Source organism: Mus pahari, chromosome 1, assembly GCF_900095145.1.
Source record: "Mus pahari chromosome 1, PAHARI_EIJ_v1.1, whole genome shotgun sequence".
NCBI classification, from domain to species: domain Eukaryota; kingdom Metazoa; phylum Chordata; class Mammalia; order Rodentia; family Muridae; genus Mus; species Mus pahari.
In genome coordinates this window covers 133,115,480-133,129,253 of record NC_034590.1, presented here as the reverse complement: position 1 = coordinate 133,129,253, position 13,774 = coordinate 133,115,480, and positions in this window count along the sequence as shown.

Here is a 13,774-nt window from a genome sequence, read left to right as displayed (position 1 = left end):
TGTATGTATGTGTGTGTGTGTATGTATGTGTGTGTGTGTGTGTGTGTGTGTGTGTGTGTGTGTGTGTGTGTGTGTGTCTTAGATGAATAGTTGCCCAAGCAGGCAGTGAAAAAGTGTAAGATCCCCTTGAGCTGGAGCTTCAGGTGGCTGTGAGCTGCTTGGCATGGGTCCTCGGAACTGAACCCTAGGTCCTTTGGAGGAGGAGCAGTTCTTCTGAATTGCTGGATCATCCCTCCAGCCCCTGCTAGGACCCTTCTGTAAGTGCTCGAATCCCACTCAGGAGGGCGCCACTGTTCATCCCCTCCAAAAGGCTCACCGCTTAATAGAGCAGCGTATTCTGAGGTGACGCACACACTCAGACCATAGCAGCACAGGTCGGCGGCGTTCCAAAGGATAAGGAATTACTTATAATATTAGCAGTCAACAGTCATTGAAAGTTCACTTGGAGTTTGAAATATGGTACGGCTTGCCCTGTATTCTCAGTACTGGGCCAGGAAACAAGTACCATTTTTAATGTGAGAGAAAACTGGAATTAGGAGGGGTAACACATTCTATTTGCTGTTGCTCAAAAAGTGATTAGCAGATGGGATTCTTTAGGGTCCAACAGTCTGCTTGCAAGGGTTCTGAGCCAGGATTTTGTGTGGTAAAGGTTAGAGGTGGACAAGAGCTATAAAGGTCACAGCCGTAAAGGCCTTCCTCAGTCCACCTCCCACACCATGTTTATAATAGTCTAGTCGTAGGTCTTCTCCAAATAAGACCCTCAGGGTGAGACTAATTATTTGGGTGTGTAAAGTAAGGGGTGGTTGGGGAAGGGACATGGAGGGGAGGTTCACACAAATTCTTTCACTTGTAAGCAAACACACAGTTAATCCAGAGCAGGGGACAGTTTTTCAGGGAACCTAGAAAGCAATGCTTTTAAAAGCTGTCTGCCTTGTTTTGTTTTGTTCTGTTTTGTTCCCTCTCTCCTCTCACCTGTTTGCCCTGGGAGATGAAATAGTTTTGGTTTGCAAGCTGTCGCCAGGGAATGGAGCAAGACTTTGTGTAATAAACAAGAGCACCTGCCAAGGCCCCCAGCAAGTCGCCAGACTGCCAAGGAAACCTGGCCTGGTGACAAGGTCCATTCAACATGACAGGGGTCACCGAAGAGTCTGACTACTTGCTGGGCCTTGGCAGAACACCTATCCCAGCTCCATGAGGGACAAATGTGGCCTCCCTGTGCTGAGCCCTGCGGATCCTCTGAATATCACCAGCCTGAGTGGTTCAGAACCTAGGAGAATAAGAATAGTGTGTGTGTGTGTGTGTGTGTGTGTGTGTGTGTGTGTGTGTGTGTGTGTGTTTTCATGTGTGCCAAGCACTTGTGAAAACTCTATAGGAAAAAAATATATCTAGAGCTTTCATCAAATTCCCAAGGATCTAGAACTCCGACAAGAGAACCACATGAAACATGTCCTGGCTTTCTGGAGAACAGCTGGCTCCCAGCTTTTACTTCTGGAGCTGTAAGGCTAAGGTTGTCGACCTGCCATCCTCTTATGAAACCGAGGCATTTATGAGACCACAATATGGGGTTGTAAGGTTTAGCTCTAACCCTCACCCCTTTTCTAATCTAAGCCTAATCCTTCTTAAACCTTGCCTGGCCCTGGCTCCTAGGAACCACGCCAGTCAACACCAAGTGAGATGCTGCTCGTTCATCTCTGATCTAAACCCACTCTTCGAGCCACAGAAATTAAAGGGAGCTGGAACTGCCACATGCTGATGAATGGTAAACAACAGGATGCACTTGGCCCAGGGTTGGACCACAATCCCTCTGTAATTCCAGCTCAAAGAAGGTCAGGGCTCCTTGCGAGATGGCTGGAGACATGCGCAGATGCTTCATGCAAGTAGCTGGGAATGTAGACACAGCTGCTCCTTTTGGGCCCCTTTCCCTGGCTGTCCTTTCAAACCACAATAGGGCCCTGGTGACAGTGCTCCATGCCAGACAACCCCTCAGCCAGTTTAGATTGTTTGAATAGCACTTTCCAGATTATTCTGCAAGAAGCCTCCGACGTGTGTGGATGTGACAGAGCAGGACACATGGTCTGACCCCTATTTTTACCAGAGCAGTTGTTTCGGTCTGTTTTGTATCCGAGGGATTTATAAGAGATGTTGTTTTGGGAGGGGGAGGGAAGAGGAGCAGGATTCTATTCTAAAAACTGCCTTTATATTTAGTATATTCTACACTAGCCTGAATGCTGCGGCACCTGAACGAGTTAAAATGGTTAATACCGACATCTTGTAGATTATAAAACCTAGTGAGTTGAGTTTTCTTTCTAGTTTTCTCTGCTGCCTGTTTTTGAATTAATGTTTTGGAAAACCCTTGATATGAGTACTTGACAGCCCTGTCCTCACAGTGATCTTAGTCATGAGAATAGCGGGATGGATCCAGTGTCCCCTGTGCCTTTGCTGTGGCTCACTTCACTGCCTGCTGGAGCTCATGGAGATACTGTAGGTGGATAATCCCTCCTTGACTCTCCAGAGCAGCAGCTGCCTCCATTCACCCAGTCCAGGCTAGACTTTTATAACCTAGTTAGTGTTCCAGTGCATAATTTGCCACTAATGTTCAGTGGTGAAGAGAGGCATGTGTATAAAGAAGATATAAATAATTGATGATTAACAAAAGAGTATGTCCTGAATCTCAGACAAAACCATAGCAATTTCCCTTGGTTTATTTTTGTGCATTGTTTTTAGGGTGGTCTTTTTGGTATTTAAAATTAGCTATGATTATCTGGGCATATTTTATTTTTGTTATCTTACTTGACAACATGATATGATGATTCTTTTCATATTATTCCAGTCTTTTCCTTTAAATTTGTTTATGGTGTGTGTGTGTGTGTGTGTGTGTGTGTGTGTGTGTGTGTGTGTGTATCTTCTTTTAATGAAATTCAGGATTCAAACCCAGGGAACAGTACCACCCAACATTAGGCATATATTCCCACTGCAATTTAGTGAACCAAGATAATCACTCATGGGCATGGGATAGCCGGATCTAGGTAGTCTGGTGCAGGTATGGCTAGAAGCTTGTCGCCTAGGCAATTTTAGAGCCCGTTAGGTTGACAATCAGCACTGACTATAACAGTATATAATTTCCCATCTGGCTGTCTTCTGTCCAAGCAAAATGCAATCTTGTATACTATCTGACATTCTCCCTGTAAATGTGACTTTTATTTCGTCAGATGATGTGATGAGAGGAGAACCATACAAATATACGGCTTGGGCTGAACCCACAGCACTTCTATCTCCGTACTATCTATCCCTAGACCTAGGACTGGAAGCTTCTAGTCTACAGTTACAATCTAATCTTCAAGTCCAGACCTTGAAAGCTTCAGCTTCCTGCCTCCGTATGCTAGGAGGCCTAGAGTGTTTTCAGCCTTAACTTTGGTTGGCTGGTTCAACTCAGCTGCTTTGTCCCAAAATGCCCTCCAAACTGATTGATTAGAACTGGATTCGCTCGGCTTCTCATTGAATTGTTCTGCTTGGCTTCAAACCAACTCTGGCAATTTGTTCTAATCTTCTGGCTCCTTCTTATTCTCTGACTACAACTGCCTATGCTGCACTGAACTGCAGTCGCAAACTGCAAGAACTCATGAACAAACTCAACTCCACTGCAAGGCCTGAACTCAACTCTCTCTGTGCTACTCTTCAGTAATCGCTCTGTCCTGTCTGTTCTCATGAGTGTTGGGTGTATCCTATCTCTGACCCATTCTGTCAAATCTTTCTTTCACTCAATTAGACATCACTTTCACACATGGCTATTTCCCTCTACAAACTAACCTTACCTTTATTGTTTGGGATTAAAAGTACATACTAAGAGCACGTCTGTATTCTAGCCAGGGGGTTAAAGGTGTGTGGCATGTCTGCATTCCAGTCAGGTCATACAGACCTAGAAGGTCTTTGGATGTGATTCCCTTGCCAGAACAGCCATGTTGCTGGATTAAAATTCCTCTAAACTGACCATGATGAAGATTTGCCTTCACTAATGACCTTCAAGGTTGTCCCAAGGGAGATGTACTGTTGCAGCTGTCTACTTCTGGGTGGTGCCTGCATAGTTTGCAGAACCATTTGTAAACTGGGTCCCAGTCTTCTCTTCCTGAGTCAAGCAGTCATACGATACCCCACGAGACCAGATCTATATTTTTAGGTACAGAAAGCATTGTAGCTAGAGTAGGTATGGTTGTTTAAATAGAAATGGCCCTCGGGGCTAGTGAGATGACTCAGTGGGTAAGAGCACTGACTGTTCTTCCAGAGGTCCTGAGTTCAAATCTCAGAAACCACATGGTGGCTCACAACCACCTGTAATGAGATCTGACGCCCTCTTCTGGTGCATCTGAAGACAGCTACAGTGTACTATTTATAATAATAAATAAACCTTTGGGCCAGAGCGAGTGAGACCGACCAGAGCGAGCAGAGGTTCTAAATTCAATTCCCAACAACTAGATGAAGGCTCACAACTGTCTGTACAGCTACAGTGTGTACTCATATACATAAAATAAATAAATAAATCTTAAAAAAAAAAAGAAATGGTCCTCATAGGCTAAAATATGTGAATACTTGACCATTACAGAATGGCATTTAAAGGACTGGGATTAGGTGTGACTTCATTGGAATAAGTGCAACCTTAGTGGAGGAAGTATGCCACTGGAAGTAGGCTTTGGGTTTCAGATACTCAAGCCAGGCCCAGTTTTCTCTGTCTACTGTCTGTAGATCCATCTGTAGAACTCTCAGCTACTGTCCAGCATCATGTCTGCCTGCCTGATGCCATGCTTCCTACCATGATGACTATAGACTTAACCTCTGAACTGTAAGCCAGCCCCAATTAAATGTTTTCCTTAATAAGAGTTGCTATGGGGGTGGGGTGGGGGGAACACTCAGGAGCAAAGGGGAGGGGAAGGAGGTGAAGAACCCAGGAAGGGGAGACTGGGAAGTAGGCAACATTTGGAATATAAATAAATAAAATAATTTAATTTAAAAAAAAAAAAAAGAGTTGCTGTGGTCATGGTGTCTCATTGCAGGAATAGCATGAGGACTAAGCCAAAAGGACTTGGTCACCTTCTTCACATAACTTATTCATGTTCTTAGGACCTATTTGGGCCCAATCATGTAGTTTTTCTGCTTGATAATACTTTCCTGTATACATTGCTGAGATACATGCCAGTTTGTGGTTTGATGTGTCAAATAATACCCAGCTCCTAATGGGGACTTCAGGTGGGATGCTTTTCTGATCACCCATTGTCAAATGTTCAGTTTTTTTGAAGACACCACAGCAGATCATGTCTCTTAAGTGGAGAATAGATGTCTAAAGATGATGGTAGGGTTTGCTCCAAAATCCCAATGGCCTCTACTATTATTTGCCCTGCGACCTGCCAAAGTCTCCCAACAGCTACTCTATGTGCCACTAATATGTCAAGTATCATGATGTCTACTGGATCCTATGAACCAAATGCACAGCAGCCTGGGCCTGTTGAACAGCTTTCTTCTGTTTCTGACCCCACTCAAAACTAGCAGCTTTCTGAGGTACTTGGCAAATTCCCATACGCCACAAACTGGTGAGAACAGGCTGCCTCCAAAATCCAAATTAGCCATTAGGCTGCCTCCTCCTCCTCCTCCTCCTCCTCCTCCTCCTCCTCCTCCTCCTCCTCCTCCTCCTTTTCTTTTTCTTCTTCTTTCTTGGTGGAGAATGGAATCAGGTACTTAGAATGAATATCACTTTAGAGGAAAGATTTCTGAGTGTCTTACAATACTGGGCTCCTAGAATTTTTTTCTAAGCAAGATGGTCCTTAATTTTGGTTGTATATATATTAATGCCACACTAAAGAATGAAAACATTCTTTCTCTTGGAGTAGTTTTGACCAAGAATGAGCACAAATTTGAATTCTACACTTTTCTTCCCGTTTCTCCCATCTATGTCTGTTGTCTCTCTCTAACAAAGAGTTTTGCTCTACACTTGTTGAACAGTACAGAAAACATGGTATGGGAAAGGAATGAGGAAACTCTTGTCTTATTCAAATATTTTACCAGAATTAACAAAGGAAGGATTTTCTTTACTGAAGTCTACTGTCCTAGTTGGGGTTTCTGTTGCTGTGATAAAACAGTATGATCAAGGCAACTTTGGTAGGAAAGGGCTTATTTAATTTTACTTAATCTTTGTAATCTATCAGCAAGAGAAGTCAGGGCAGGAACTCAAGGTAGGAACCTAGAGGCAGGAGCTGATGCTGAATCCGTGGAGGGATGCTGCTTACTGACTTGGTCTCTATGGTCTACTGATCTTACTCTTTTGTAGCACCCAGGACCACCAACCCAAAGGTGACACTGTCCACAATGGTCCGAGCCTCCAACATGAATAACTAATTAGTAAAATGCACGCACGCACACATGTACACATATGTACATTATTTGGGGTCAGAGAGATGAAAAGATGCATGATTTAAGATTAAAGCTATGCATTTAGCTTATGCTATAAAAGTTGAATACACGAGAAGTCCAAGTCATAGTATGACTGGTTATAGTGATGTCTTAAAAGCAAGTCGAACTTAAACAGGAAACTGATTGAGCCTATAGTTTTTAAATGGCTTCCAAGTGCTTTATTAACTTAGTTACAAGGTCAGGAAATGCTTAGTTTCTGAAGGCAACAGGTATATTCAGAAAAAGCCATTCTCATGGTTTGTTTGTTTGCCATTCTATAATGTGTGTATGTTTTACCAACATGTCTAGAGTGGCTGCTACCTTCAACTCATATTGTCCGAACAACATAACATAATCAATATAATGGACCGGTGTGATACCTTGTGGAAGAGCTAGATGATCCAGACCCTGAGAACTGAGTTAGGATGCAGGATTGTTGAAGCGATCTACCCTTGGCATAAAATACTAAAAATATTCTGTTGCTTTGCCAGATGATCTCTGGTGGTCCTTTTGGGAGGAAAAGATTTCTGCAAAGTTAATAGCTGCATACCAGGTACTAGGAAATGTATTAAATTGTTCAAATAAGGAAACCACATCTGGTAGAGTAGCTGCAATTGGAACCACTACTTGATTAAGTTTATGATAATCAACTTTTATTATCCATGATCTGTTCATATTCTAAACAGGCCAAATAGGAGAAAATGTTAAAAGGAAATGTGATAGGAACCACCACCCATGCATCTTTCAAGTCCTGGATGGTGGTGGTAATTGCTGTAAGCCCCTCAGGGATGGGATATTGCGTGTGGTTCACTCCTTCCCCAGTAGAGGCAGCCTGAATAGCTTCCATTTGGCCTTTCCACACATATATAATCTTCATTCTTCAGTTCAAGGAGCCAGTGTAGGGATCCTGCCAATTCCTAAGTATATTTATTTTGTTTTTTGTTTTTTTGTTTTTTGAGACAGGGTTTCTCTGTGTAGCCTTGGCTGTCCTGGAACTCACTTTGTAGACCTGGCTGGCCTCGAACTCAGAAATCAGCCTGCCTCTGCCTCCCAAGTGCTGGGATTAAAGGTGCGTGCCACCATGCCCAGTAAGTATATTTATAGTAAGTGTAAATCCTGGGGAAATAACCATAGGATGAGTCTGGGACCTACTTGTCCTGCTGGGCCCACTATGAGCTAGACTTCAGATAAACTCCATTGATCATCTGCCCTCTACAGTCCCTTTCTGTAAGTGGCAGGCCACAATACTTTGGACAGGTCTCTTGGAATAAATATCAATTCAGAGACAGTGTCTTATAGGCCCCAAAGGTAGAATTATTTTCTATCAGTGCATAATTACCCTAATAAAAGGCCATAAATCTCACAGTAAAAGATGGGAGAATGACTATTTGCATAACTTTTTTTTTTTGTATTGTAGTAAGTTCCTTTTTCAACAGGACCTTCTTCCTTTAAGAAGGTCTGGATCTATAAACTGCCTCATCTGAGAACTGGTTGATGGGGTCATGAGTCTCTCTTGCTGACTTAAAGTAGCTCTTTAGTCATTTGCTCTGAAATTTTTTCACTTATATAGATCAATCAAGAATTCTGTAGGCTTCCTACATATTTAATTCCCAAGAATATCACGATTAAATAGCCAGTGCCAATGGTCTATATGAGCCAGACCATTATAAACATTGCTTTGCCCAGGGTACCCAATACTCCTATTTTACAGAGAGATCCTTTATTAAGTGGGGAAGAAAAGATAAAATGGCTGCTTTCTGACTCAGGCAGAAAAACAGAAGCAAATGACCACGCAGGCATACTTCTTATGAAGAGAAAAGAAGTGGGGCTCTGTTAGAATAGGCTAGGATGAGGTGACAGCTTTAGATTGGGCATGCTATTTATGTCAGTCAAAGGGGGCTTTTGATTGTTAGACTTTAATACTTTGAGAGCTGTGATGGTTTGTACATGCTTGACTAAGAGAGTGGCACTATTTGGAGGTGTGGCCTTTTAGGAGTAGGTGTGGCCTTGTTGGAGTAGTTGTGTCACTGTGGGCGTGGGCTTTAAGACCCTCCTCCTAGTTGCCTAGAAGTAAGTCTTCTGCTAGCCGCCTTCAGATGAAGATATTGAGCTCTACGCTCTGCCTGCATCATGCCAGCCTGGATGCTGTCAAGCTCCTGCCTTAATGATTATAGACAGAACCTCTGAACCTGTAAGCCAGCACCAGTTAAATGTCCTTTATAAGTCTTGCCTTGGTCATGGTGTCTGTTGACAGCAGTAAAACCCTAACTAATACAGAAGTTGAGGGACTGGGGTATTACTGTGATAGGCCTGACCGTGGTTTTATCTAGAAGAATGTGGATTTGGGGACTTTGGATTTAGAAAGCAGTGGAATGCTTTAAGTGGGGCTTAGTGGGCCATCCTAGTAGGAATATGGAAGACTTTGTTACTGAGGGTGATTTAAATTGTGGAAGACTGGCTCTAAGGTTTCCGAGGAGAAGAATTTTAATATGTGGCCAAGAGACTGTTTTTGTGTTATTTTTGCGAAGAATGTGGCTGCTTTTTGCCATTGTCTGAAGAGACTGCCTAAAGCTAGGGTAAAGAGATTTATATTAATTTCAGCGACAAAGGAAGTCTCAAAAAAGCCCAACCGAGACTTTGTTTTCTGGTTAAGTCTGATGAAGAGCATTTTGTACAAACATAGCAAGCTGAAAAAAGAAAAATACAAAATATATAGTTTGAGTATTAAAGGGACACCAAGAAGTGAAATGGAGCTGAATCCTGTGTTCAAGAACATCAAATTGAATTAAGGGAGTAGTGACCTTGGGGCAAGATTCCACCCAACTAAATTTAAATCTAGGCATGGTAGTACAAATCTTTAATCCCAGGAATCAAAGACAAGTAGATCTCTGAGTTCAAGGACAGCCTGGAACAGAGCAAGTTCTGTTGGTGTCTGTCAAAAGACCCTCACTCACAAAGACCACATAGACTGCCATTGCTGCAAACTGCAAGAGGATTTTTATTGATCTAACGCATTGGGGAACCCGTTCCCCCCCCCCCCCCATCTCAGCACTCAGGCCAAAGGAGAGACTCCAAAGAAAGAAAGAACATACTTTCTATATCTTGTAAGGGGCAGATTTAGGCAACAAGGCTAGCTGGCTTATTTTCATTGGTGTAGCAATTAACCTTTTCAGGTACTGGTTGGTTTGCATAATGACTACCTCTGGCCTAGTGACCCACTTTGACTGCCCTTATGGTGGGTTATCAGCAAAGCAGCAGTACATTTTGAACTTATGGGTCAGCTATTAATGTCACAGCGATTAATGTCGCAGGGAATTCTAGCAACGTCAGCGTGGTTTGTAGTCTTTCTCAGAATTCAGTGTGGGGTGGGGTAGGGGAATTTCTCTGGGAACTGCTTTCTTGTTATGGTTATTTTTCTGAGAACAGATCATTCTGTTTTGGCAGCTGCAGACTTAGTAATTTTGACCGCTATGTTTCTGAAAGTCCCTTCAGAGGGGAAGGGGCTAGGTGGTCTTGAACTTATTTTGGATTCTTCAGTTCTAGGTGAAGAAAAACTTAAATCCAGGTTTTGTGGACCATACCTTTAATCCCCTTGCTTAGGAGACGGGCATGCAGATCTCTGAGTCTGTCTATGGAGCAAGATCCAGGACAGCCAAGCTCAGGCAGTGAAGAAGCTGGAAAAGAGGAAGCTAGTGATAATGTAATAGAATAAGGGGGACATGTTCCAGTTCCTGCCAGCAGCAGAAATCAGCAGCTTCAACCATTTGTCTCTGCCTTTATAATCAAGAGGAAAAGGAGATTACAGGGACAACTGATGCTGGTTGAAATTAAGAAATTGGTGGTGATTAAGAAGAGACCAGCATCACTTAGGTGAAATCTTCTGGGAAGTGTTTTCTGAGAGCACAAAGAGACAGTGTTCCAGAGATAGCCAAGGTTGTACCTGTGCTGTGCCTGGATTTGGTAATGTTTAAGATCACACAGGTGATACTGGTTTTGAAGGCATGAGGGTCATGAAGAACAACTGAGGCTTGGCACTGTGAGAGTCCATGGAAGGTCATTAGTGAAGGTGCAGCCTCAGTTGCAAGTGATGGCCCAGGACTGAAGGGGTCATGCAAAGGAGTTGAGGCTTGGCACCATGAAGAGAGCTTATGAAAGGCTATTGGTGAAGCCTAGTTGTAGTGGAAGACCCCAGCATATTGGAGATGCCAGTATCATGGGATGATCACCAAGAATAGCAGCAGCAGTGGAATCAATCAACCTGAGCATAAAGTGCTATAGAGAACAGAGATGGAGAAATGAGGCCAGCCCTTTGAAGAAGCCCAGAAGATCATGTGTGGATCTCAGACACTGAAAGAATAAACTGTAACATTAAAGTTGCCTTGGAGACCCAAAGATGTTAAAGATGCCAGGGTCGTGGGATACCTGCTGAGGAAAGCTGCTAACAGGGAGTGGAAGCAGCCCAGGAGAAAGAAGTTTGTTGCAGTCAACAAAGATAAAAAAGGAGTTGAAGATCTGAAGACTGCTTTGACATCAGATGTGGAGATGCAGAGCTTGGAATTTGCCCAGCTGGTTTTCTGTCTTGCTTGGGAGATTTCAGTTAAGTGATTGGATGAATCTATGAATAGACTTTGAACTTTGGACTTTTAACATTGGTCATGGTGTCTGTTGACAGCAGTAAAACCCTTACTAAGACAATAGCTGAGTCTTGGTAGTCAACCATAGGAGGAAGAAGCAGCCAAATAAGGGAATAGAGCTTGGTGGCTAGCTTTAGGAATTTAATCTAATGGGTTTTAGCAGGGCAGAGGGGACGGGGGAGAAGGACAAGGCCTACCAGAGCCATGCTGGCCACCCTTGAGTCCTTTCCATATCACCCCCTTAAAATCTATTCCCAAACACCCAACCCAGACTTCTACTTTTATGGATTAGAAAACTCATTAAACTCTGTAGTGGTTTGAATATTCTTGGCCCAGGGAGTGGCACTATTAGGAGGTGTGACCTTCTTAAAGGAAGTGTGTCATGGTTGGGGTGGGCTTTGGGATGGCTTCCTCCTGGCTGCCTGGAAGTAGTCAGATCAAGATATAGGAGGAGTTTCAGTTCCTCTGCCACCATTCATGCTTCCCGCCTTCATGATAATGAACCTCTGAACCTGTAAGCCAGCCCGAACTAAAGGTTGCTCTTTATAAGAGTTGCTTTTGTCGCAGTGTCTCTTCACAGCAAAGGAGACCCCAACTAAGACAAATGAAAGTAAATTAAATTCTTTAGTTTAGTGTACTTCCTGTGTATTTCTTCTCTAGGAGGCTGTTGATCCTCTCTTCTGATTATAGGTCCTATGGCAAAAGTAGTTGTGCATCGAGGGTCGTCTTTTTCAGGGAAGAGCAATAGCGGTCTCCTAGATATGATAGGATGAATTCTCCCTGGGAAGGGTAGGGAATGCAATGCTTCTGGGGCTGGAGATTTGGATACATCCTCTGCTAATGGTGGAGACCTCATTTCCTGTGTGTTTGTAGGGAGAGGATAAACCTACCAAAATTTGAGAGTTCAATACCCCCAGTCACCTTCCACACATCTCTGTCTCAAGTGACAGTGAATAAGTTAAAATAATAATAATAGTAGTAGTTGAATAAGTTAAAATAATAATAATAGTAGTAGTAGTAATAAAGAAGTCAAATTGCCCATCCTCCAACATCTTTGCACTTTTACAGGAAGATGGCCAGTGCCCAAACAAAAGATACTCAAAAAGTAGAGAGAACCGAATCGAATATTGATGCTGAAGAAGAGAAAGTTGTAGGGAGCCAGAGAAAAGAAAGCCCATGCCCCTGTCATTTGAAGGATTCCTGGCAGTTCTTAAGGCTTCAAGAAGCCAAGAGTCTCAGTGATTTCCAGGCCTGGGAGCTGCTGTGACAGTATAGCTCTATCTAGGGTGGAGGAATGCTAGTATGTGTTTCTCCATGGAATTAACAGCCAACTAATCAGGACTTCCTAGGTTTATGAAGAGCTATTACAGTTGTAGAACTACGGATGTCAGTATGTGGCTATCGCAAAGGTTCTGACACCAGAGGGTACCACCTGTAGCCGCTACTGCCATCTGTCTACTGCCACAACTGAGTCACACAAAGGCTAATTAAGAGCTTCTCCTTGCTTTGTATGGATGCTGCAAAGGGACCTCACCTGGCTAACTGTTGAGAAATTTGGCTAGTGCCATCACCCTTAACTACAATCGTGAATGAGTTATTTTGTCCCATGTCACCATTCATGGCTAGAGAAAAATCTTAGTCACTAAGTGAGACTTTCAGAGACAATCACCTATGCTTGTAAGGAAAAATCGGCAGCCAGCCCCAAGTGACAATAAGCTGGCCTCTAAAGTTGCCTTTTCCTTCCAATAAGGACTGTGAGACAACAAGGTGACCTAGAATGGAACTGTATGCCTGCTAAACTTTCTTCTTCTTCTTGACCCCACCCTATAAGGTAACCTAGAAATGGCCTTTGCTCTTTACAATGCTAAATCTCCACCCAGAGGCATTTCAAAATGCCTTTAAAAACAAACAAACAAACAAACAAACAGGCCAGACAGTCATGGCACACACCTTTAACCCCAGCACCCGGAAGGCAGAGGCAGTCACATCTCTGAGTTCAAGGCTAGGCTGGTGTAGATAGAGCTGATTTGGGGTCAGCCAGGACTACCGAGTCTCAAAATCAAAGCCAAACTCAAACTAAACAAAACCAACAAACAGAAAAACCAACCAACCATCAACAACAAATAAAAACCCCAAAGCAACAACAAAGAAGCAGGTGATGTGTGAAAGGGCACAAGATCAACTTGCCCACACTCGAGAATGTGCCTGCCCCTGCCCCTGCCCCTGCGCATGATGATGAGTCTGTCCTAGTATATGTGAGTTGTTTCAATTAAAAAAAGGAATTTGCTTTATTTATTTATTTATTTATTTATTTATTTATTTATTTATTATTTAAATCATTTTACTCCATCTAGGGCTCTCTTGTTGTGAGCTCTAAACCTCTCTTGACTCTTTTTTATCTCCTGGTGTGTCTTACCCGCACTCTCAGAAACATCTCATTCAGTTACAAAAGGGCTCTCAGCCGAGAGGAGAAAGGGGCAGTAAAATTGGCAAAATGGCAAACTAGAGGTACAGTGGTTACACCCAAAGCATTAGGACAGTATATGGAGGGCTAGTGAGATGGCTCAGTGCGGGAAGGTGTTTGCCAACAAGCCTCAGGGCCTGAATTTGATCCGTGAGATCCACATGGTGAAGACAAGGACAAACTTCTGTAAGTTGTCCCCTGACACATGCTGTGACACGTGTGTGTGTGTGTGTGTGTGTGT